Genomic DNA, 22,267 nt, shown 5'->3' with positions numbered 1-22,267 from the left:
ATTTGTGGAAATCATCTCCAAAAGACAGGGCACCCTACAGGGCACCAGTGGTCTAAATTAGGTGGTCAGTAATTGTGCTAAGTGAGGATTCCCACAGGTTCTTTCTGTATCCCTAAAGATGAACACTCATGCTCTTTGCTTTGGTTGCAGGTGGCAGGAGTGGGGGACAGGACGTGGGTGTTCCTCTGGTCCAGGGGGTTTCCAGATGCCTTCTGTCCCTTCATGGTCACCAGAACTGATGCCTTGAGAAGGCTGACCCAGAACAGAGGCTGGACAGAGCTAAAGAACAAAGCAGGGATTTATTAAAAGGATCTCCTCCATGGATCCACCTTGGGCAGCACAAGAGCCCAGCCAGAGCTGCACCCAAGATGAACCAAAATGGTCCCAAAATGCATGAGCGCTCCTGGGGGCTCTCACTGTGATCAGCTCTGCTCCATTTGCACATTGGAGTTCATTGTCCCATTCCAGCTTTAGCCCATGCAGTCCCATCCTGCTTGTTTTTCTCTCTCCAGCCCACGTTGTTTGTGCTCTTGGGCCTGAGATTTGGATCATTTGTCCTTGGTCCCCAGCTGGAGAAGGAATTGTTTTGTCTCCCTGCTCTGTGCAGAGAGCTCACCATCCCCTCATATGAAGCCCAGACCCACACACTACAGCAGCACAGAATCTGAAAAAGATAAAATCTAAAATTAAGGCATCATTTCGTTCTCCCTCTGTGACAACTCTGGATAAATCCTTATTTCCAAGCCTCGTGGAGGATGAACCGAGTTTTAACAGCATGTGCTGCTCTCACACATGTCCTTGCCCTGTGCCACTGCACACCCCCTCTGCCCAGTGCAATCCCAGAGAGCTCAGATCCAGTTTGCACACACCCTGGCTGCACCCTGGTGACAGCATTGCAGAAGGCTACAACATCCTTGTGCCTGTCACAGCATCAAAGGGAGCAAGAAAGAGAGCGTGGAAAAGGTGCCAAAGCAAGGGCAGAGCTCCAGAGCACAGGGGAAGTGTAAGTTGAGCAGAGCTGGATGCAGAGAGTGGAAGTTGATCTAAAGAGATCAGGTAAATAAATATCTTCTGCTGTGCCTGCAGAGGTCATTTACCACAATACATCAGAAAAGGACTTTACAGAGGAGCCTGCAACACCTGTATCTGTGTTTTTAGGAGCTCCACCTATAGCTGATGGCACTGGAAACCAAGGAACTTCCACCTTAACCTTTAAAGAGCAGAAATTCTTGGGAACAAAAAAAAAGGAACCTACAACAGAAGGCATGTGTGAATGAACAGGACAAGCCTGGTAGATTCTCTCTGGATTTAAGACCCAAAAGAGGGATGAAACATTTCTGCTAATGGTTCTTGGATTTTTTAGATCATCAGAGTTTAATGTCAGAAGATCATAATGCTCAGGTGGATCTATAGTCTGCTTCCTGTCTCCTCCTGAATTTACACTTGGCTGGATTTGATAAGAGTAAGTAGCAGTAAATTGAAGAAAGGAAGGGAAAAGAAATGCCCCAGAGTTGACTCAGCCTCCAACATCTAGATCAAATAATTATATATAGGTCAATGCTATTTCTGTCAAACTGTTTTTTTAGATTGTGCCATAAATAAAGCAGACTGTCCTTAATGAAAGGTTGCCTGAAGATCTCAGGCTACAAAGGCATATGATTGGAGTCAAGATGGAGTTATCATCAAGGTGGGAAAATTTTTTGACGCATTTATTGATACTTGATACTTTATTGATAAGCTAAGGCATCTTTGTTGCCCAGAACATAAACAAAAAAAAAAAAAAACAAAAAAACAAAAAAACCCAAAAAAAAAAAAAGAGCAAAAGATGTATTTTTAGCTGTCCCTGAAGACAACCATGTATTCAATATCTAAACCAGATTTAACACCACCAGATCCTAACACTTGTAACACCTAAAATCTCTTTTGCTTTCTTGATGCCAACAAGGAGACCAAAATATTTTTGAAATATGCTGTCTAAATGAGCAGGAAATTTAATGCAAATGTTGTAAAAGGCAAGGTGTTGAATTCCTGTTGAACACAAACTCTTGCTATTACATCTGCCTTTAAAAATCTTTTCCAATACTTTAACCATAAGCAGCCATTTACAAATTCAGATCAATTTTACCACATTCAGAGTAGTTTTGATCAGCCTGAAAGCATGGTTAAGTGCAAAGAAAGTGTCTGCATGTCAACCCAAAGAAAGCCTAAAGCTGGTTACAGTAGGTTATGGGACTTTGATCCTCATCAGTGAAACCCTCAACATGTGCAGGCTTCAGTGTCCCAGACCTCAGTTCCTGGTTCTGAACAGGCTCTTCCAGAGCTCTGAAAAAGGCAGAGCAGCTCTAGAGAGGAGACAGAGCAAAGCTATCAGGGACAGAGCAGCGTTTTTTCTGTTCTGTATCTCAAGCACCTGACCACTGAGGCAGTGGTGTAAGCCCTGCCTCAGTCCATGCCTGTCGCCGCTGAGGCAGGACGGGAACAGAGAGACTCCAATTCAGAAGGCAAGAAGAGAACTGAACTCATCTGATTTATTTCAAATACATCACTCTTTTTATAGGGAACATCATGCAGACTAATTTCATTGGTCTTAAAGTGAAAACATCTCACACCATTGGTGCGCTGTGAATGACTCATGGTGGCAGAACATATCTATAAACAATGTGAACAACAAGAGAGATTATAGAATCATTTACATTCTTTTGAAACTCTTTCCCAGGCCCAGCCTGCTAGAAACCTCTTCTTTTCTCTCTGACTGAAGTGAGAATATCCATACATGCCAAGAACCAAAGTGGGGAGAGAGGCACAATTCTTCTTCCCTTTCTCAGCAGAAGTACCAGGAACCAGTGAAACTGGATCAGCAGTTTTCAAATGTGGGCAATGAACTTATGGTGAAGAAGAAATCATACAAGTTTCTGTTTGACTACACATGAGCCCCTGAGTCAAATATTTTGTTTTCAGGGTTTATATTCCAGGAAGCAAACGTGTATTCTAACCTCTGCCAGAGGCTGGACACCCCCAGTGCCTCAGCAGGGGTCTGCAGAGGAATATTTGAGTAATGTATGCTCTGTATGAAAGTTTCAGATGAGAGAGATTTTCATTTGGGATGGAGACCTAAGAGCACTGTGACAGAGGACATTATAAACAGTGTGTATGGAAAACTTCAGTCAGATCCAGTTCCCCCAAATTAAAACGTGCTCAGATTCCATTGTCATAAAGATCACACATTATCAACAGATGTGCTACATGTTTTCACTGAAAATTATCTGGTAAGGAAAAAAAAGCTCTATTTTGATAAACACATAATTTAATTAATTTGTCTCTGATCTTCACCAGACAAGTACTGGGAGAGCATGACATCATTTGTACTACAGGCACTGCTCAGAGGGTTTTGCAGATGTGCCTAGAACAGCTCATGCATTTTTAAGCAGAATCACACAGACAGAAATTGTAAAAGAAAGATTTAGTCACTTTAGAACATCATGAAAAAGGAAAAGAAAAACCCATGTGTTCTTCCTTTTCTCTTCTTTATTTAAAATACAAACCAACACTTCTGTGGAAGAACCAGGCAATCCATGTTAAAGTGTAGGAATCAGGACAAAAGTATGAAATGAAAACAGGGTGTCTGTGGAAGTGAAAATAACAATTACTTTTATTTGTCAGCATTTTGAGCAGAATGAGCAGCAATCAAACATTTGCAGAAAAAGATCCTCATTGCAACACAAAGAGGCTCTGATGGACACTTCTGCCTGCAGGGATCCCCCTTTATTCTGGGCACTAACTGAGCTGCATCATCCTCTATGGCAGCTCCAGAAATTGCTAAAAATCAAAAAAATCCAACCCAAGCCCCTAGCCTCCAGAGGTGACTGCCCTGCCGTGCAAACATCATGAGGAGGAGAGTGAGAACTCACCTGTCTGACCACAGCCAAGCTCTCTCACCCTGTGCTGTGTTCTGCAGCCTGAAAATCCTTTGCTTTGACTCTTGGGATCTTCTCCTTGAAGCATGAACAGATGACTTTCAACTAATTAAAGCTGAAAAGAGGGTTTGTTTATTTATTACAGCTCTGGACACATAGAGAGTAACCTCCTAAAGGCATGTGCAAAGAGTCACAAACTCCTGCTCTCTATTTATCCAAAAAGGTTTTACATATTCAGATGGTTTCCAGGACAGTTTCTACAAAGCCTAATACATAATCATTAGCTCTCATCTCATATTATAATTAGCTGAATACCCATTAAGGCTGTGCAACCCCTTTAATTGGGTTGGTGGGCTTCTGGGGAGGAAGTAAGACCTCTTCCTCATGGTAAACTCTTCACCCGTGTCAAGTTGGGAGGGCTCCTTGGCCTGCTGGTCACAGTCCAAACCTCCTCCCATTCTTAGAAGCCAGTGGTATTTATAGCTCCAGCACTCTGACAATATTTCATATATCACCTGTCATTCCCAACCTTGTTTCAGTTATTCCCCCTGGTATCAATTAATTTCCTTGTTAAGCTCTAATCACAGTATATGATCTTTGCTAACTACATTTCTAACTTAACCCCTTAATTCATTTAAGCTCTTAATTAAAATACATATCGTTTTCACTCTCTTAGTTGCATTCCTAGCTCAATCCCTTGTCTCACCCTGTCTTGATTTTTAAACTGCAGCAGCATTTGCCACAAGTGTCAGCAGCAAGAATAAAAACCAATCCTAGAAAAGGAAGGGATTTCAGATGTGCCACACAGGCTCTCAGGTCAGCAGTGCTGTGGGAACAAGCACAGCCAAACCTTTCTGTAGTCTCCTCAAGCCTCGTGTCTCTCCAGTGATTCCAGGTAATCACATTAACAGCTTCAAACATTATGTAATGACATCATTCAAACACATTGCTCCCAAAGGGTTGATATTAGATCAAGGAATTACCATTCCTCATGCATTTGTGACAAATCTAATAGGAGGAAATGATTTGTTACACAACACAGCTTAGGTTGGTTGCTCCCCTAATAGCAGATGTCTGCTCTTAGCTCAAGCTTCTAATCTTGCCTGGAGCTAAGATGCTGAACAGTAACCCTTAATTTGATATCTGAATTAAGAGAAGGACTTTACCTGAGGTTGGGAATGGGTTGCTTCAGTACTCTTCCTACTTTTGATGTATGAGTTGTGTTTTTCAGAACTGTTTAAGGCCCTCAGGAAGACAAGTCCTTTTAAAAGCTAATAGAATTCAGGCATTGAGACTGGGGATTCTAAAACCAATGCTGGGTCATTTTTTGAAGTCAAACAAAAACAAGCCAACAAACAAAACCTGTCCTACAGCCCATGGATGCTTTAACATCCAGAGCTGTAAACCTGTGAATGGCTGAGAACTGGAAAGCCACATCTTGCAGGTCTCTATCCAGAAGATGGATTAAAATTATCACCACAGAAACTTCTAGAGTGCCAAAGAGACACACTAAAATGCAATTCTTGTGCCTGCACCTGCCATAGAGGAACATCTTTAGGTTTGGTGGAATTCAAAACTACTGAAAGCAAAAATTAAGTGCCAAATGTTCCAGTGAAAATACTCCTCTGGTGTGCAGCACAGACAAATTTCTATCCAAAGGTACAAAACAAGAAAGTCTCAGGATTAATTAGATTCTGGAGAGTTCTTACACCTCTCAGAGATAGGGAGTGCAATTGTTCAAAAAGTATTATTATGTAAAAATTAAGTATATAAATACCTGACCCAAGAGCCGTTGTCTTGGTCCTGGAGGGAATTACTTTACTGTCCCTTACCTATTTACATAAAATATCCCACTTCTGTCTCCATGCATAGATAAAATATAGGTGTTAATATTTAGACAAATATCTGAAGAGAAAGTTGAAAAGACAAAATACACCTGTCTGTGTTACTGTTCAGTTTTCAAATGAAAATATTACTGTTATTTTTCAAGTTGTGTCATTACTGCCTCTTTTTTTCTCATTCCATGCACGTTGGAGAGACAAATTGGGGGTAGGGGGGTTCTATTGTTAATTTTTCCTCTGCTGACTTTCCTCTTTTTGGCCCTTATTCTCAGGAATATTTACTCTATCTTGCAGTACATCTTATGACTAGAGACTACTTTTCCCAAGTTCCATTTCCCTTTCATGCATCACTCATGCCTATAAAACAAAGATCTGTGTATTCAAGGGAGAGAGAGGCAAGGACATACAGAGAACCTGTGCAGTCATTCAACCATATTCTTCATGAATTGCCTCAGAATTGACCTCTCCCCTCTGGTTTTATTCAGCTCTTGCCTACATGAGGACAGAGCCTTTTCCTTTTTGTGCTGTAGCATGCTCGGGGCTATGCAGAAATGTCACCTCACGAAAGCAAAGGAAAAAGAGAAATAAGCCAACTGAAATTCCGATGATGACACTTTTTGCAAGCTGCAAGGAAATGATGATCCTTTACCTCGAACTGTCAGATGCATCTTCCCAAATCCCTCATTGCTCTGTAATGTATTACCATAGCAACTCGTCTCTGCAGTGATCTAGAGCTCCCCATGGGCAGCCTGCACTTTGTCAGCACTGCCACTCCTCTGTGATGCAAGGAACACTGAGCTCTTAAATACCAAATCATTAAAGCAATGTTTCCCCAGTGACCACGCTGAATCACACAAGGATTCAAACCAAAATTATGGTGGGGAAAGCGAGAGGAGCTTGCAGCACTTGGTGTAGGAGGGAAATGAAAGTGTTGAAAAATAATGAACAGAGCAAGAAAACAACTTCTAATGCTTGGTTTCTTTAAGGAAAGAAGAGCACAGCATCACTGTGCTGTAGATTCTGACTTTATGAATACTGCCCCTTCCCAGTCCTCGACTCCCAGTTTTACTCTAAGCAATACATACCTTGATTAATATTTATTTTCTCAATGACAGCTGCCACCAAAATGGCCAACCACCATATCTCTGACATCAAGGACCTGGCTGTGTGTTTTGAAGGGCAAGAAAAGAAGATCAAGACGAAAATCTCTCTTTTCCTTTTATATATCTTAATCTTCCATCTTCTTATCTATGCACATAAGACATTACATCAGCTGATTTCAGCATCCTGCCTCACCAAACAGGAATGAATTCTCCCTCTGGAAAGAAGCCCTGTTCCTCATCCAGCACGATGTGTGCTCTTCAGCCCATTTGCAGGGATGTAGCCTCAATGTGCCTTATCCAACATGCAGAGAGCAGCCTCAGAAACACCATAACCCTTCTTCCACAATGCACTAACAACCAGTGGTGGACAGAAAATTTCAGTTTTCCTAACTCCCGCTGTTCCCCTTGTAACAAAGTAATTGCAGTCATACAGCCTGCTGTATGAAAATAAATGCCTGCTGAGGGGATTTCAGGTGTCTATTGTCTGTATGATGCAGAATGATTCTGTATCATGATACCTGTATGATTCAGGTGTCTATTGTCTGTATGACCTTTGAAACTTTTATCTTGTGCTTCCAAAGAATTGCAGAATTCAAGGCTCATTCTCAAAAACGTTTTATTTTTAACAACTAGGAAGCATTACCCTATTTCTAGGAGTCCACAGAGTTTACACAGTTGGGAAAACACACACCACTGATCTGAAAGGGATGATTCTGTATGCCCCAGACTGGCAGAGTCAGGGGGAGCTTTTCCATCCTGCCAAGCTGCAGGAGCCTCCTGCCACACTCCCTGGCAGTGAAGCATGTCCAGAGGGTCTCTCCATCTCACACGGTGATGCTGTGAAGCAAAGCTGCTGCAGCTGCAGCACTCTGGGTCTGACAGTCCTTGGTTGTAGCAGGGGTGCCTTGTGCTGTTTCCTGTGTGCTGCACAAAAGCCAATCCCTGCTCTCAGCTGCTCCTGTCCCACTGTGGAAAACAGATATCATCATGGCAGGGCAAGGAAAATCACTGTCTAACACCTGGAGTTTGCATGTGCAAGCTGGGACCCTGACATGCTGTTTTATTAATACAAGGAGGGCCTTTCTGGTTTATAATCAAGTGTTCAGGCTGTTCTTTGTCACTGTAAAAGGTTGCTGCAGCTTTAACACAGTGAGGATTAGGTGAATGATGGTGATTCTGCTCTTCAAGTTCTAATTGCCTCTCTCCCCACTTTGCTGGAAGCATTACTAAAGCAGCACCTTAGTTTGCAGAAAACCACTTGTTTCTTATTTCCTTAGAAATAAAAATCTACCTAGGCTGACTGCAGAACACCTCGAGGGAAAACAACCAGCAGAACCAGCAGAACTGGAGGAAATCCAGTGCCACTCCTGTTTTCTGAAGGGACAGGCAGCAGAACCAGAGGAATGACAGGCTGGACAGCCTCACCTCAGCACCTGGAAAGGTGGTGGGGGAAATAACCCTGGAAAAGATCTCCAGGCACGTGGAGGACAAGGACGACATCAGGAGTAGCCATGGATACACCAAGGGGAAGTGATGCTGGCCAGCTGGGCTGAAGGATGGCTGGCAGGCAAGAGGAGCAGTGGGTATTGCCTGCCTTCATTCAGCAGCACTTCTGACACCGTGTCCCTAGCAGATCCTCACGGAGGAGCTGTTGATAAAGGGGCTGGGTGAGCAGACTGAGCTGGATTCAGAACTGGTTGAACATCCAAGGGTCCAGCTGCAGCCCAGCAACCTGCAGTGATTTTGTACCACCCTCTGTGGGTACTTCATGAAAACTCACCTGCCTCAATGTTTTAGACTCACTCTGTTTAAAATCCTTTCAACAGCTTTAGGTTCTTTTCTCTTTGCTCTTTCACCCTGTACAGAAAGGCACAGAATGTCATGGTATTAAGTCTCTTTTCCTAGAAAATGCCCTCTAGGCAATTAATATTGAGCTCCTTCAGATGCTGAGCCCTGTGTGAACGACATTTTGGTTGTTTTACCCCTCCCCAAGTTGTGGGAAGACAGCTTGTGTGTATAGCACAGGAGCCAAGGGACCTACAAATCCATTTGCTCTGAGATCTGGGAAGACAAAGCTGTCTTAAAATATTATGAGCCTCAATCAAAATACAGCTGAGGGCAGCAGGCTGAAGTGTGGCTGGGAGAGAAGCAGAGCTGAATGCTGGCAGGAGCAGGGATGGAGTGCTGGAATTCCAACCAGCTCCTGTCACTGACAAACACAGGCAGAGGCAGGTTCCCTGTTCAGAGCTCTTCATTAACTTCAGCCAGTTATTGCTGTCTGTCTTCTCATGCACAAATAAGAATTGCCTTGTTTGTGGCTGGGTTTATGTTAAAGGTTTCCCAACACCTGACAGAGAAGATTCCCTCCCAGAGAGGTCAGTTTGCAAACAGCACACGTTAAATTCAGCATAGGCACATATCCAATATAAATGTGCTCCAGAGACACCTTAGGCTGTAACCTTGACTTCCAACTCAGAAGCTTTGTCAATTAAAGACTTTTCAGCTCTTTTGTAAGCTATTACGTGACCTGCACTTGGCCAACCATGCTCTCTTGCCCTGTTTTACACAGCCCTAAAAAGGAGCTTGGTTCTGACCTTTTTCACAACTGATTGTTCCTGTGCTGTTCTTTGGGCAATAATGTTTATGGATCACAGAGGCCTGCATAGATGAACTATTTTATTACAGCCATTACCACTGAGTAATCATCATGTTTGAGAGAGAAAAAATTATTTTCCACACATGTTTGCAGAGAAGTCCAGCTGCAGGATATATATGCACTGGTGGTTTTAAAAGGCTGGGATAATTCAAGGAGAAAAAAGAAACTCAGAGAAGAACAATGTCATTCAGAGAATGACACAACTACACCTCATCCTGAATACAAAGCCAGGGGAGCGTGCATCAAGTGTATGAATGAAAAGGAGCAGAAGATTTCTCTCTTTCAACTGCATAGTGTAGCTAGTGATGCAGGAAAACAGGCTGTCCTTTTGTGCCAGCACAGGTAATTATCCACTGTAACCCACCCGGGGCAGAATCCATTCCCTGCATTTTGCAGAGGTCATCCCTGTGATACCAGCCCTTCATGGAAAGCACACTACCACGTCAGGAGGGATAAATGGAAGTAAAACACAGCTCTACAAACCAACCTGGAGGAAGTTGAAGCCTCTCTGCTGAGTCCTTGCCCTAGTTCTAACACCAAGACCTTTCCTCCTTCTAATAATTTACAAGATCATTGCTAGCATGTTGCTTTTTTATTGATTTCTGTTATGAGGCTGGTGGAAAATGAACACCAAGAGGACAAGAAGCATCCTGTCCAGAAAACAGCCTGTGTGATGCGCTGCACCTTGCAGCATGTCATCCCTGTCACTGCAGTGAGGAAAAGGGAAAATACAAACACAGGACTGGCTTTGGTCAGAGCAAAACATTCCTTGAAAAATCAGAAAAATGCATTTGGCAAAAAAAGCAAGCAAGAGAAACAGGCACAATAAACAGTTGTACCTGTTGTAACCACATTAACCTGAAGGAAAAAGACAGGAAGGTAAAACACTTGATGAAGTGACTTAATTCAAAATTTCTAAATATTTTTCCCTCTTTTTAGGACCAGGGGGACAGGGAGAAGGCACAGCAAGTTACCTTACACAGCCCTGCTCTGTTCACCAGGCTGCTCAAGATTCAAAGTTCTCAGTCAGCTGTGGCAAAGTCAGCACAACTCCCCAGTTCACAGTCATTGTTTGTAAAATGAATTAGTATTAAGTTAAGGGGTTGAAAAGCCTTTCCAAAATATGCTGTGGCCCGTGTCTAAGGGAAATGTGCAGTTCAGGTTCCTATCCCACCATCACTCAGGTACCCAGTGATTATAGCCAGACCTTCCCTGCCAGCTGCTCCTTAGACCCATACCTCCCTCCTTTGCACCCTGAGCTGCAGGATTAGGGGATGTGTCACCTCATCCCTTTGCCTGCAAAGGTGAAAGATCAGAAACCCAAGCCTGTTTACAGGCATTACAACTGTCCAAAACCAGGCAAGTTGCCTAAACTCTCATCAGTCTAAATTATTTCCCTCCCTCTCTCTCCAGTTTTCTGAATGGTCTTCACACACTGAATGTAATCAACCTCCTGCATGGCTCTAATTATGCCCCACTGCTGAAAGAAATACAACAATTTATTTTCAATGAGAAATACCTACTTTCAGAAAGCAGAAGGGACTACAGTTTAGAGGAATGCTGCTGTAAGGTGACATTTCATACCCTCTTCTCTGTATTTACTCACTCATGCAATAATGCCCAATGCTGGAATACAATGGCAGAACATGCTCCTCCCACTAAGTACTGAGGGAAAAAGATGTTTATTCTCAGTACAGGAGATCCAAATTCAAATCTGCAAGTGGTTCCCTGATTTAATGATTCCATTTTATCTTCCATTGTCAGTGCAGCAGAGGAGCAGTATTTGTGACAGTGATTCATTCTCCTCTTTCTGATTCTGCCATCTTGTGTCTGAATTCAGCTCTGGGAATCATGTATCTTCATTCCAAGGGCCATGTAGACATCACTGATGTCCAAGAAAACCTAAATTCTCCATACAGACAGAGGATTAAAAGTTTTATTTCATTGCTCAAGTTAAAAATATTAAATCCAGGCAGTTTTCTATATCCTGGTTGCATTACTCCATTTAAGAAAAATACCAGCATCTGAAAGACAGGGGGACTTCAGTACAGCTTAGAGCAGCATCAAAACTCTCCTCAGCTTTACTGAGGAGGGAAGCAGGCTCTGGACAAGGCAGGAAAGTCCATAAGAATAGCAGGATATAACCTCTTGTCTCAGCATCTGACCCTTGGCTTGGTGCAGCAGAGCAAATCAGGCATCTGGAGCCAGGAATTCAGAAAGAAAACCAAATCCTGCTTGTGGTTTATTATTATCACCACTGTTAATGAAGGGATGGGACCATCATCAGGCTAAGGATTTATTGCTCAGACAAACATCAGTCTCAGAGGCTGTGAGATCTATGAGAGCAAGCAGCAGGCCATAGCTCAAAGTAGTCACAAGTTCTTTGTTACAAGACATAATATAACTTTCTAACCCAATGGACAGTTGCCACAAAGGTTATTTTGCTTTTCTAACCTTTCACCTGTGTCTTAGGTTGGAAATGGGGGTGTGAATTCTGTTCCCATCTGTCAGAGCTGGGGCAGTTCTCTGCTGTTCATGGGGCAGTTTTCTTTATCTCCCCCACAGCCAACCCTCCCTCCAGGAGATCTCTTCTGTCCATGGCCAGTGAGTGTCCCTGCATGGCTGAGAAAATTCCATCATCCATGGGGAGAGGCTCTGCCCAGAGGAGGAGCCAAGCATTCCTACCTGGATACAATCTGACCTTGGGAACCCCACAGCAGCCTTTGCCCACTGCATTCCCAGAGGAGCAGCTTTCTTCCCCACTGCATTCCCAGAGGAGCAGCTTTCTTCTCCTCTGCATTCCCAGAGGAAGCCCAGGCCCATCCACACCAGCCCTGGAGCTTCAGAGGAAAACTCCACCCTTGTGCAGGATCCCTGCTCCAGCAGAAGCACAGCTGGCACTGCAGGAGGGCTGAGCCACCATGGGATGGGACTGCTGCCACCACCCCGACCCACAGGGGGTGAGGGCATGTTCTGACTCTGGCAGTGGTTTATTTTTGTTGTACTATTGCATTTCTATTTTAATTTTCCTAATTTGGAGGGAGGGGGTTTACATTTTCCATTTCAAGGAGGGCTCCTGTCTTCCTTAGCAGACACCTGTCTGTTCAAAGTAAGACACACCTTTACCTATTTCTGCTGCACTGCAGACACTTTTATCCAATGGGCTGCTATCACTCGTACACACAAATGCTTCCATTATAACTTCGGAACCCTTAGCTTACTCTATACAACCACACCCCTGCATTAGAAACCCTTCACCATCTTATCCATGCAGTTTCTCACTTACCTAAGGCATATTCTTACTTACAGCTATAGAAACATACATTTATGGTTTTTCTACTTGATGTCTGTGTATTTTATTTTTACATCAATCCAAGTTTCTCCCAAGGCTGCAGATCAAACCCTTCAGTGTCTGTGGAAGTTTCTATCTTTCCCTCTCCCACAGTGCTTCTGTCACCCAGGAGCAGGAGCTCAGGGTTGGACAGTGAAGCCAGGTCCCCTGACCCCTCACCGGGGCCACCTGCCCAGTTTAGGTTCAGCAGGACTCAGAGGTGTAGGAAGGGCCTGCTCAGCCTCACAGTGCTGCATTTTGATCAGAACTGAGCAAAGAGCAGAGTTAAAAACTGTCTCGTTTTCAAAGAAGAAATGCCAGCTACACCCAGGTGTTGGAATCCTGGACGCTGAGAATTTTAAACTTTCTGTGCTGGAGGGCACAGACCCACAAGAAAATACTCTATTTGATCTGAGGCTGTGGAGAAATCTTCCAAAATGGATTGATAGCACTGGGATTGCAGGTGTGTAGTTTTATTAGAAGTGTGTAATATCACATGATGGGAAATTTAGAGTTTGGGGGTTTGGAATATAGAAATATATATGGGGCAAGGTGGACGTTTTAGGTCTTCTTCACCTTCTTCCTCATGGGTTTGGGTGGTAATTGGACAGAAAAGTCCACATTGCAGGACACAGGTGGTTGGTTATTGGGTTAAAAGTGAAAATAATTTAGGTGTCATTTCTTAATTGGGCAGTTTAGCCTTAAAAGACCTTGTAGAGAAGGATAGTTAGCCATTTTGTAGCTTTTTAGTAGAATGCTAAAAAGAACTCGCCACTTGTAATAGAGATAAGAAATAATAAACATTCAAGCCTGAACGTGAAACAGCATCTCACGTGCCTTCAATCCTGACCTCAACAGAGAAAGAAAAACAAAGCCAAGATCCAGCACCCAGGGACCTGCTCTTCCAAATGGGCTGTGATCAGGAAAATTGACACTGCAGAATTGAATGGCAACACAGCATGGCATGGGAGCCTGAAACTGCTCCCTGCACAGCACTGACATCTCCTCTGCAGACAGCCAGGCACCCACACCTGAGCTCTGAAAACCACTGTGCACACAAACCCTGGGGATGTGCAGGGGGAAATCTGCAATTCAAAGGAACTCTTACTTAAAGGAAGATTTTAGTGGGCTACTACAGAGGAATGCTTCTGGTGTACTGTTTGCAGTAAGATAAATAGATTAATTCATAAAGGGGAAAAAAGACAGGACACCTTTTTTTATCCTCAGAGGAATGAAAGGGTAAAAACTATTTTGAGCCATCTTGGACATCACAGTCTGGACTTTTATAAGAGCAGGTAAGATCTTCAGTATAAAGTGAAACAGGGGAAAACCCCAAATTCTGCTAAATTACAGCACATTTCCCTTTCAGTGCTGCTTGATGGTTGTTCTGCTGCCTCCAGGAGCTGCCCAGGCACACACCTATAAACACTACAAAGGGTTCAGACCCCCTGGCTGTCCCTGCTGAGGGCACAATCTGAGCCAGGCCAGACACTGCCTGCAGTCAAGGATGTCCTCCCCCAGCATATTAAATGGCCTTTAGAGCAGCTTTAATGGCTCCAAGAGGAGAGAAAATCCCTCCCAAAGGTACACTGTACTGCCAAATCACTCTATGATTCTTACTTACAAGATGACAGCCACAGCTCTCAGTGTAATTGATGTTTTCTTTAAAACCTTCTTGAAGAAACAACCAGGTTCTGTGGCCAGAGGGCACTGAAGCAAGGCTTCCTGAGCTTTTGATGGATTTGGGCCCTGATATGGCAAGCAAAATTCTGTGATCTGTGCTAGGCAGAAGGTCAACAAGATACATATGATGGTCTTTTCTGGCTTCAGGAGCTTACGAACAGCAATTCTTTACAATTCATCTTACACATCCCCATATTGCCTTGATTAATAAGAGTGGAGTCTAGGTCAAAATATTCATCTCTGATGTACTGATTTATAAAATACTGAAATAAGTTCCAGTTCCTGTAGGCAGGAGATTGAAGTGCCAGAGCTCTGTGTGAGCACTGCACATCCCTGAGCTCAGGTTTGTTAGCCTGATTTGGTTTACACACAGTGGGCTCTGTTCTGCAGCGCTGTGCCCTTAGTAAGCTGATAGAAACAGCATTGCTGAGCCTCCTCCTCCCCCCAGGAATGCATTTATGGCTGGTTTAACAGCAGGTGTAAGGCTCCTCCTGCATGCAGACAGCACATCCCAGAGATTTTCCTGCTGTCTCACTGCCTCCAGGTCCCAGGCTGACAGGTGACACACCCATGGGTGCCAGAGGTGAAATCAGGGAGCAGCCATGGGACAGCACCCTCCTGACCAAGAAACCCTCAAACCCAGCTCACCTCCACCTCACACCAGGCTACTTCTGTATTGGGGTGGTTTCAAAAGCCAAAAGGTGCCAGTGAGGTCTCTCCAGGTCAGCCCTCATGTCTTCAGCAAATACTTTCTAAAAAGATTAGAAGGAAAGAAAAAAAAATCTATCTGATGTGGTTTTTACCAGAGGAATACATTTTGCTGTGGGCAGAGGTAGAGCTGTGCCACTTCAGCAGAGATGCCAGAGCTCAGCACCCACAGTGTCACAACCACCTGACCAAACAGTGCCAGAAATTGGAGCTGTCAAGTAGAATCCAGCCAATTTTTGAGGCATCACATCTCCTGCTCCATGCCTAGGAGGGGACCAGCCCTCCACAGAGCAGAAATGCCACTGGACTATTTAATTTCTATGACTTTGCTGTCTCCTAAGCGTAATATCTAATTAGTATCTAACCTTCTTGCTCTTTGGGAGCATCATTTACATATTCAGTGCATGGTTGGCCATACCAAGTGCTCAGGTTTCTGAGGATAAGAGGTCTGTTATGACTGTGTTGGAAACTGGCTTAATTTGGAGCAGCTAAAAGATTAACAACCAGGGGAATCACCAAAACATACAAATATATATGTTTACTGTTACTATTAGTGTTCACTGAAAATGTATTTAGCAGGCTCAGCTCAGATTCTTGGAGGTTAATCAAGAGTTAGGGACGAGGGTTTGGTAAAGGAGGCACTTTGGGGACAGGAAACACCTGCTCTGTGCACAGCTGGATGAGACAAAGAAAGGTGGGACATCATCCCCAGAAATTCTTGTGAGACGTGCTGTGGTAAAAGCAGAGAACATTTATAGAGTTTTCCCCTGACATCTCCCCACATTTTTCTAAAGCCATTTGGATCCTTGTGGGTCTCTTCTGACTCAGGTTATTCTATGAGAGACACATGGATCTCCCATTCTGAGTGTCCTGAAAAGGAACATCACCACTGTCCTCAGCACATTCCATAATCTCTTATGTTTAAACATTAAATTGGCCAAATCTAATTAAATAGATATTTTAAATCTGATCTATAGTGGTGTTAATGAAAGCAGGTCATAGACCTCTTTTAATCTTTTTTCCTATATTCCTAACTAGAATAAGAAAAGTTGTCTTTTTACCCTTGGAAAATCTTTGCAGTTGCAACATATGACTGGTTAGAAAAAAGTGAAATATGACAATTTGTTTCCATGAAAAATTTAGGAAAATATGTGTTCTCTCCATATAGTTTTTACTTGCTTTTAGATTATTTGGTTCACACACAAAATGCACTGAAAACGTATTTTTAAATGCCATTATTTTAAATCCCATTTATTTTAAATCCCATTTATTTAAATACCTTGCTTTTATTTGTAAATAGTGAGAAACTTGCAAAGCTTTAACCTCTAGAGTTATATCCCATAATATCCTGCATTAGTAAAAATATTATTTACCAGCCCCTCCAAAGAACCTCAGGCACTCCGGTACTAAACCCTTAGGAATTCCCTTTTTTTTTTTTTTTTTTTTTGGGGGGGGGGTTTGTTTTGTTATTTTGTTTTGTTGGAAGGATTATTGATAAACTTCTAGAACTGGAATTATGTTGATGGCAGCTGACAGATCCCGTGTAACCTTTCCTGCAAAGTATTCCCACGTGGATAATTTCCTGTGAGAACTCCCAGTGTCCAGGAGCAGCTGAGGAGGTGAGAGGCACAGATTGTGGATTAAAGCACTGGGCCCGGACGGGGTCAGGGCTGCAAACCCCAGCTCAGGAGAAGCAGCTCCTCTGCACAGACATCTCCAAGCCTCCTGGGCTCATTACAGCCTCCATAAACTAATGAAGATCACTAATTATCTATTCCAGCAGTTTCCCTGACAGAGAACACCCCTGCAGTTTGTCCTTCCTGCTGACACCAAGCCCACAGAGCATCCCCGCCCTGATGTAAAGTTATTTTTCTCTAGATTTACCCTGGATAAACTACAGCATTCCCTTTCAATAACAAGGAAAAGCCTTCAATAACACCATTAAGTAACTCACACTTTGCTTTTTCTCATTAAGAGGCATTTAAGAGGAAGCCATTAAATTTATAGAGGGTTAAAACCAATAAGAAAACTCAAACTGCTCACTCATTAACTCGTTCACCCTTGTGCCTCCCAGGCTGTTACTTCCTTTCTTATTACCAACTTGCAATAAACTTCTTACTTTACTGCCCTGCAACTGCAAAAATGGAATGGTGGCTACCCTGTGACCTGATTTACGAGCAGAGGAAAGCAGCAGATCAGTGTGCATTGCATTATTGAGACCTGTGGTACAGCCTCCCTAATGTAAAAAATGATTCATTACTTCATGCACAAATGCAAGTGTTCAGGCACATTGTTTCCTGAATCTCGTGGTGTTTGTAAAGTTGGTTCATTTGTCTGTGGGCCCAAGAATAGGGAGGGTTTTGTGTTCAGCTCATAGAGGTAGGGCAAGTCTCAGTTAAAACTTGGCTATGTCCAAGCAGCACCCTTTGCCATGAAAATGAATTCTACAAGATAATTGTTGGGCATAATATATATGTAAGTTATTTTCAAAGAGGTCAAAATGCTTTTAAACAGTTTCATATATTTATAAATGTGAAAGACAGATTCAGCTTTTCTTTATTCCAGATAAACACCAAAAATTAGTGCCTTTACCTTCCTCAGAATTCTAAGAGCAGCTTCCCTTACAGATAATACACTTATTTAATTTCTCTTAAAATTCTGTTTCGATTAAACCCTCTCTTAAGCTTTATTCCTCAGGCAGTGGATCAGGACTAAGCCGCAGCCCCAGTGCCATGGAAAGCAGAACCCACAGACCCGAGCCTGGGAAAGCAGCAGAAGCCAGCTTGGAGCGAGCAGGAAATAAAAGCGGCCCTGGCAGCCACAAGGAGCAGAGCTCCAGCCCTTCCTGACCGAGCCGTGCTCCGGGGTTTGGGAATGCTGAAATCCTGACACACACACAGCTCCGGGATTTGGGAATGCTGAAATCCTGACACACACACAGCTCCGGGGTTTGGGAATGCTGAAATCCTGATAGACACAGCTCCAGGGTTTGGGAATGCTGAAATCCTGACACACACACAGCTCCGGGGTTTGGGAATTCTGAGATCCACACACACACACAGCTCTGGGGTTTGGGAATGCTGAAATCCTGATAGACACAGCTCCGGGATTTGGGAATTCTGCACTCCTGACACACACACACTGCTCTGGGGTTTGGGAATGCTGAAATCCTGACACACACACAGCTCCGGGGTTTGGGAATTCTGAGATCCACACACACACACAGCTCTGGGGTTTGGGAATGCTGAAATCCTGATAGACACAGCTCCGGGATTTGGGAATTCTGCATTCCTGACACACACACACTGCTCTGGGGTTTGGGAGTTCTGCACTCCTGACACACACACACTGCTCTGGGGTTTGGGAATGCTGAAATCCTGACACACACACACAGCTCCGGGGTTTGGGAATTCTGAAATCCTGACACACACACAGCTCTGGGGTTTGGGAATGCTGAAATCCTGACACACACACAGCTCCGGGGTTTGGGAATTCTGAGATCCACACACACACACAGCTCTGGGATTCGGGAATACTGAAATCCTGATAGACACAGCTCCGAGGTTTGGGAATGCTGAAATCCTGATAGACACAGCTCCAGGGTTTGGGAATTCTGCACTCCTGACACACACACAGTTCTGGGATTTGGGAATTCTGCACTCCTGACACACACACAGCTCTGGGGTTTGGGAATGCTGAAATCCTGATAGACACAGCTCCGGGGTTTGGGAATTCTGCACTCCTGACACACACACAGTTCTGGGATTTGGGAATGCTGAAATCCTGACACACACACAGCTCTGGGGTTTGGGAATGCTGAAATCCTGACACACACACACACAGCTCTGGGGTTTGGGAATTCTTCACTCCTGACACACACAAAGCTCCAGGGTTTGGGAATTCTGAGCTCCCAACACACACACTGCTCTGGGGTTTGGGAATTGTGCACTCCTGACACACACAAAGCTCCAGGGTTTGGGAATTCTGAGCTCCCAACACACACACAGCTCCGGGGTTTGGGAATTCTGAGCTCCCGACACACACACCACTCCGGGGTTTGGGAATTGTGCACTCCTGACACACACAAAGCTCCAGGGTTTGGGAATTCTGAGCTCCCGACACACACACCACTCCGGGGTTTGGGAATTGTGCACTCCTGACACACACACAGCTCCGGGATTTGGGAATTCTGAGCTTGTGACACACTCACAGCTCCGGGGTTTGGGAATTCTGAAGTTCTGACACACACAGCTCCAGGATTTGGGAATGCTGAGCTGCCAACACGCACACAGCTCTGGTGCTGCTCTCAGAGGGGAGCGTTGGATTCACTGCGAGCTGGGGTAGAGCCAGAGCAAAGAGAGGGGTTTTGAGCATGTTTTTCTCTCCTCCAAAGCCACTCTGATTCTGCTTTTTATCACTAATTTTATGTGGGATGAGAGAGGTGGGGAGGGAAAAAGGAGAGGTATCACCTTGAGTGTGAAATTCAACATTCAGAGGGGGTTTGATAGCATACTTCTCAAGGGAGAAAAAATATTACACTAACTATCGTGTGGAGTTTAGTAAAAGGACAGAAAACCTGTCTTACTGACTATTAAAAAGAGAAAAGAAAAAATGTATTTTTAATTGGAATGAAGTGCATCCCACCTAGTATGAATTTGGGATAATCCTCATGTACATGGGTTCATGTGCTCTCCATTCCTACAGTGATTTATCATTAAAATTTGATTTTGGGGGGACTGCAAAGTAGCTTATTAGACAATTGAATAATGGAGAAGAGACAATAGTGAATTGATTTCTTTAGCACAATGAAAGCTGACAACAAGAAATTAAACATTACTAACTTTTATTATAAAGTACTGGATCAATACCTCTGGCCAGAATGCTCTGCTTTCCTAATTACATCAGCAGACCACGAATGTTCTGATTGATGAGAAAGAAAGAAGATAGAAGGATGGAGGGAAAAAAGGGAAAAATGTGTCAAAGAGGCAACCTGGAGAGTGTGAAGCAAGGCTGGCACTGCTGCTCTTTGAAGGATGCTGCTGCAGCTCTGAGTCCTGCCCTGAGCCTTTACTGCAGTGGCTGCTGCAGCAGGGGTGACACTTTCTGTGCCACCCCCGGGTCAGCAACGCCTGGGAAGCCCCTGCTTCTCCCATGCACAGCTCACGGAGCATGAGGTAACTCTTGGCAAGGCTGCCAGCCCTCATAAAATAAAACAATCCCAGATAGGAAGCCAAAAACCCCTTAATGCAGAGGCCACGTGAGGTTTTGTGTGGCCTCCAGCGCTGCAGCACCTCAGCACAGCCCAGGAGGCTTCTGGTGAAACACAGGAGCCTCCAGCCCTGCTGCTCTGAGGTGGAACCAAAGCACACTGCTCTACAGCACACTGTGTAATTGTGGTTGTGCAATTGTGTAAATTGTGTCTCTCCATGCCAGCAAAGATGGCAGAGGGGGGAAAGGACAGGAAAATGGTCATTGCTTTCCAATTTCAGTGGTGTTGCCTGGAACCTTATTAACCAGAATGTTTAAGCAAGGTGCTCAATTAAAGAAATCCTGAGTTTATCCCCTATGGGTTCACTTGTTGCATTCAAGACTTAGATGGCAACTGGATGAGTTTATAAGGCACAAGGTTCTACAAATAATTAATAATTCTGATCTTAAAATGAATCACACAGACAAGCCCATATTCCTGAGGTATGCCTTGGGAAAAAATACCTATTGGAAAATATTCTCTAATCCTGGCTCCTGGATGCTAGTTGCACAGCAGTCTCAAAGTCATCCACCTCAAGTCTGGGGAGGAGAGAAGAATTGAGATCCCATGTCTGCAGGGCACCAGGCTACAAAACAAATTTTTGTCATCTGCTTCATTCTCTGTGCCTGGAAACCCATCTCTGAGAAACAGTCACAAGCTGCCAGACTAGGATGGCCTTTGGAGAGAGCAGCACACCATGGGGACAGAATTTGCCCAGAGAATCATGGACACAGAGCTCCTAAAGCCCAGCTACAGCAGGGCTGCTCTCCTGAGGGAATGAGAGGAGGGAGAGCAGGGGGACCGGGGAGACAGAGACACTAAGGAGGGAGAGTGATGGAGAGACAGGTTGGATTTTCCTGTGATTTCATTTTAAATCAAAATTCTCTTGGATCTAATTCTATTCTTCTCTGCTTCTTTTTGACTGGCTGCTTTCTAGGGAAATCATTGGTTTAGGGGAAAGATACTAGATCAAATATATGGGAAAAAATAAACAATTACTATAAGTTGGAAAAAAATTCAAACCTAAAGGATAAAGAAGATATCTCAAACAAGAAGAGAAAAGAAAATCAATAGTGAAGTGGCAAGATCTGTAAAAGAGGACAGAAAAAAGTATCAGCACACAGAATAAGAACTAACTAATGATACAGATCAAAGAGAAACAGGAACACGACTATGAGGAATTGAAGATATTCTGAATGAGAAATACAATATCAATATATAAGGTATGAGTAATTGTAAAACATCAAAGTACCACTCAAAATTCACAAGTCTCACACTTGAGATTTACAAAGTGGTGGGAGAGCCATCAGGAGCAGTGAAATTCAGGCTGAATACTGAAGGGGAAAAGGTAAAAAACAGAGCAACAGTTACAGACTGGACAAGGTGGGCCTGGAAGGACTTAAGAGTCAAATCAGTCCCTACAATGAACTTGATAAACACAAAGAAAGAGAAAACTCACTTTTGGTTTTAAGCTTGCAGAAGGTCAAGAGAAGAAACTACTGTAGGCTACTCTGGAGAAATAGATACTGTTTTATCCAGTACATTGTAGCTTCTATAACACAATCTCAGCTCTTCATTCATTCCTGAGCTGAAATCTGAAAATTCAGGTTACTGTGGCAGGTTTTACCATTTCACAAATGCTCTGTGGCTACTCTACACGGAGTGGAAAATTCTCAAACTAGTTTTTGCATGATCTGTCTGTTATCTTCTGACAAGCACAGACAAAGAACTATCAGAGTAGCTCTAACATCAGCTGGAAAACAAGATTATACTACTTAGATCT

The 22,267-nt window shown here is 43.7% G+C and overlaps 1 protein-coding gene and 1 long non-coding RNA gene across 18 annotated transcripts in view; one reads left to right on the top strand and one right to left on the bottom strand.

The window, feature by feature from the left end:
• RBFOX1 (RNA binding fox-1 homolog 1) overlaps window positions 1-22,267 on the bottom strand; it is a 1,156,138-nt gene that overhangs the window by 1,086,378 nt on the left and 47,493 nt on the right. The window lies entirely within an intron of this gene.
• On the top strand, window positions 4,610-7,286 carry LOC137483356 (uncharacterized). The gene is made up of 3 exons (XR_011004428.1): window positions 4,610-4,809; window positions 6,241-7,135; window positions 7,167-7,286. It is a non-coding gene; the product is annotated as an uncharacterized lncRNA (long non-coding RNA).

The sequence above is a fragment of the Anomalospiza imberbis genome, chromosome 16 (genome assembly GCF_031753505.1).
Source record: "Anomalospiza imberbis isolate Cuckoo-Finch-1a 21T00152 chromosome 16, ASM3175350v1, whole genome shotgun sequence".
NCBI classification, from domain to species: Eukaryota; Metazoa; Chordata; class Aves; order Passeriformes; family Viduidae; genus Anomalospiza; species Anomalospiza imberbis.
The sequence above is the reverse complement of the archived record's forward strand: the minus strand, read 5'-3'. Positions and strand labels throughout refer to the sequence as shown.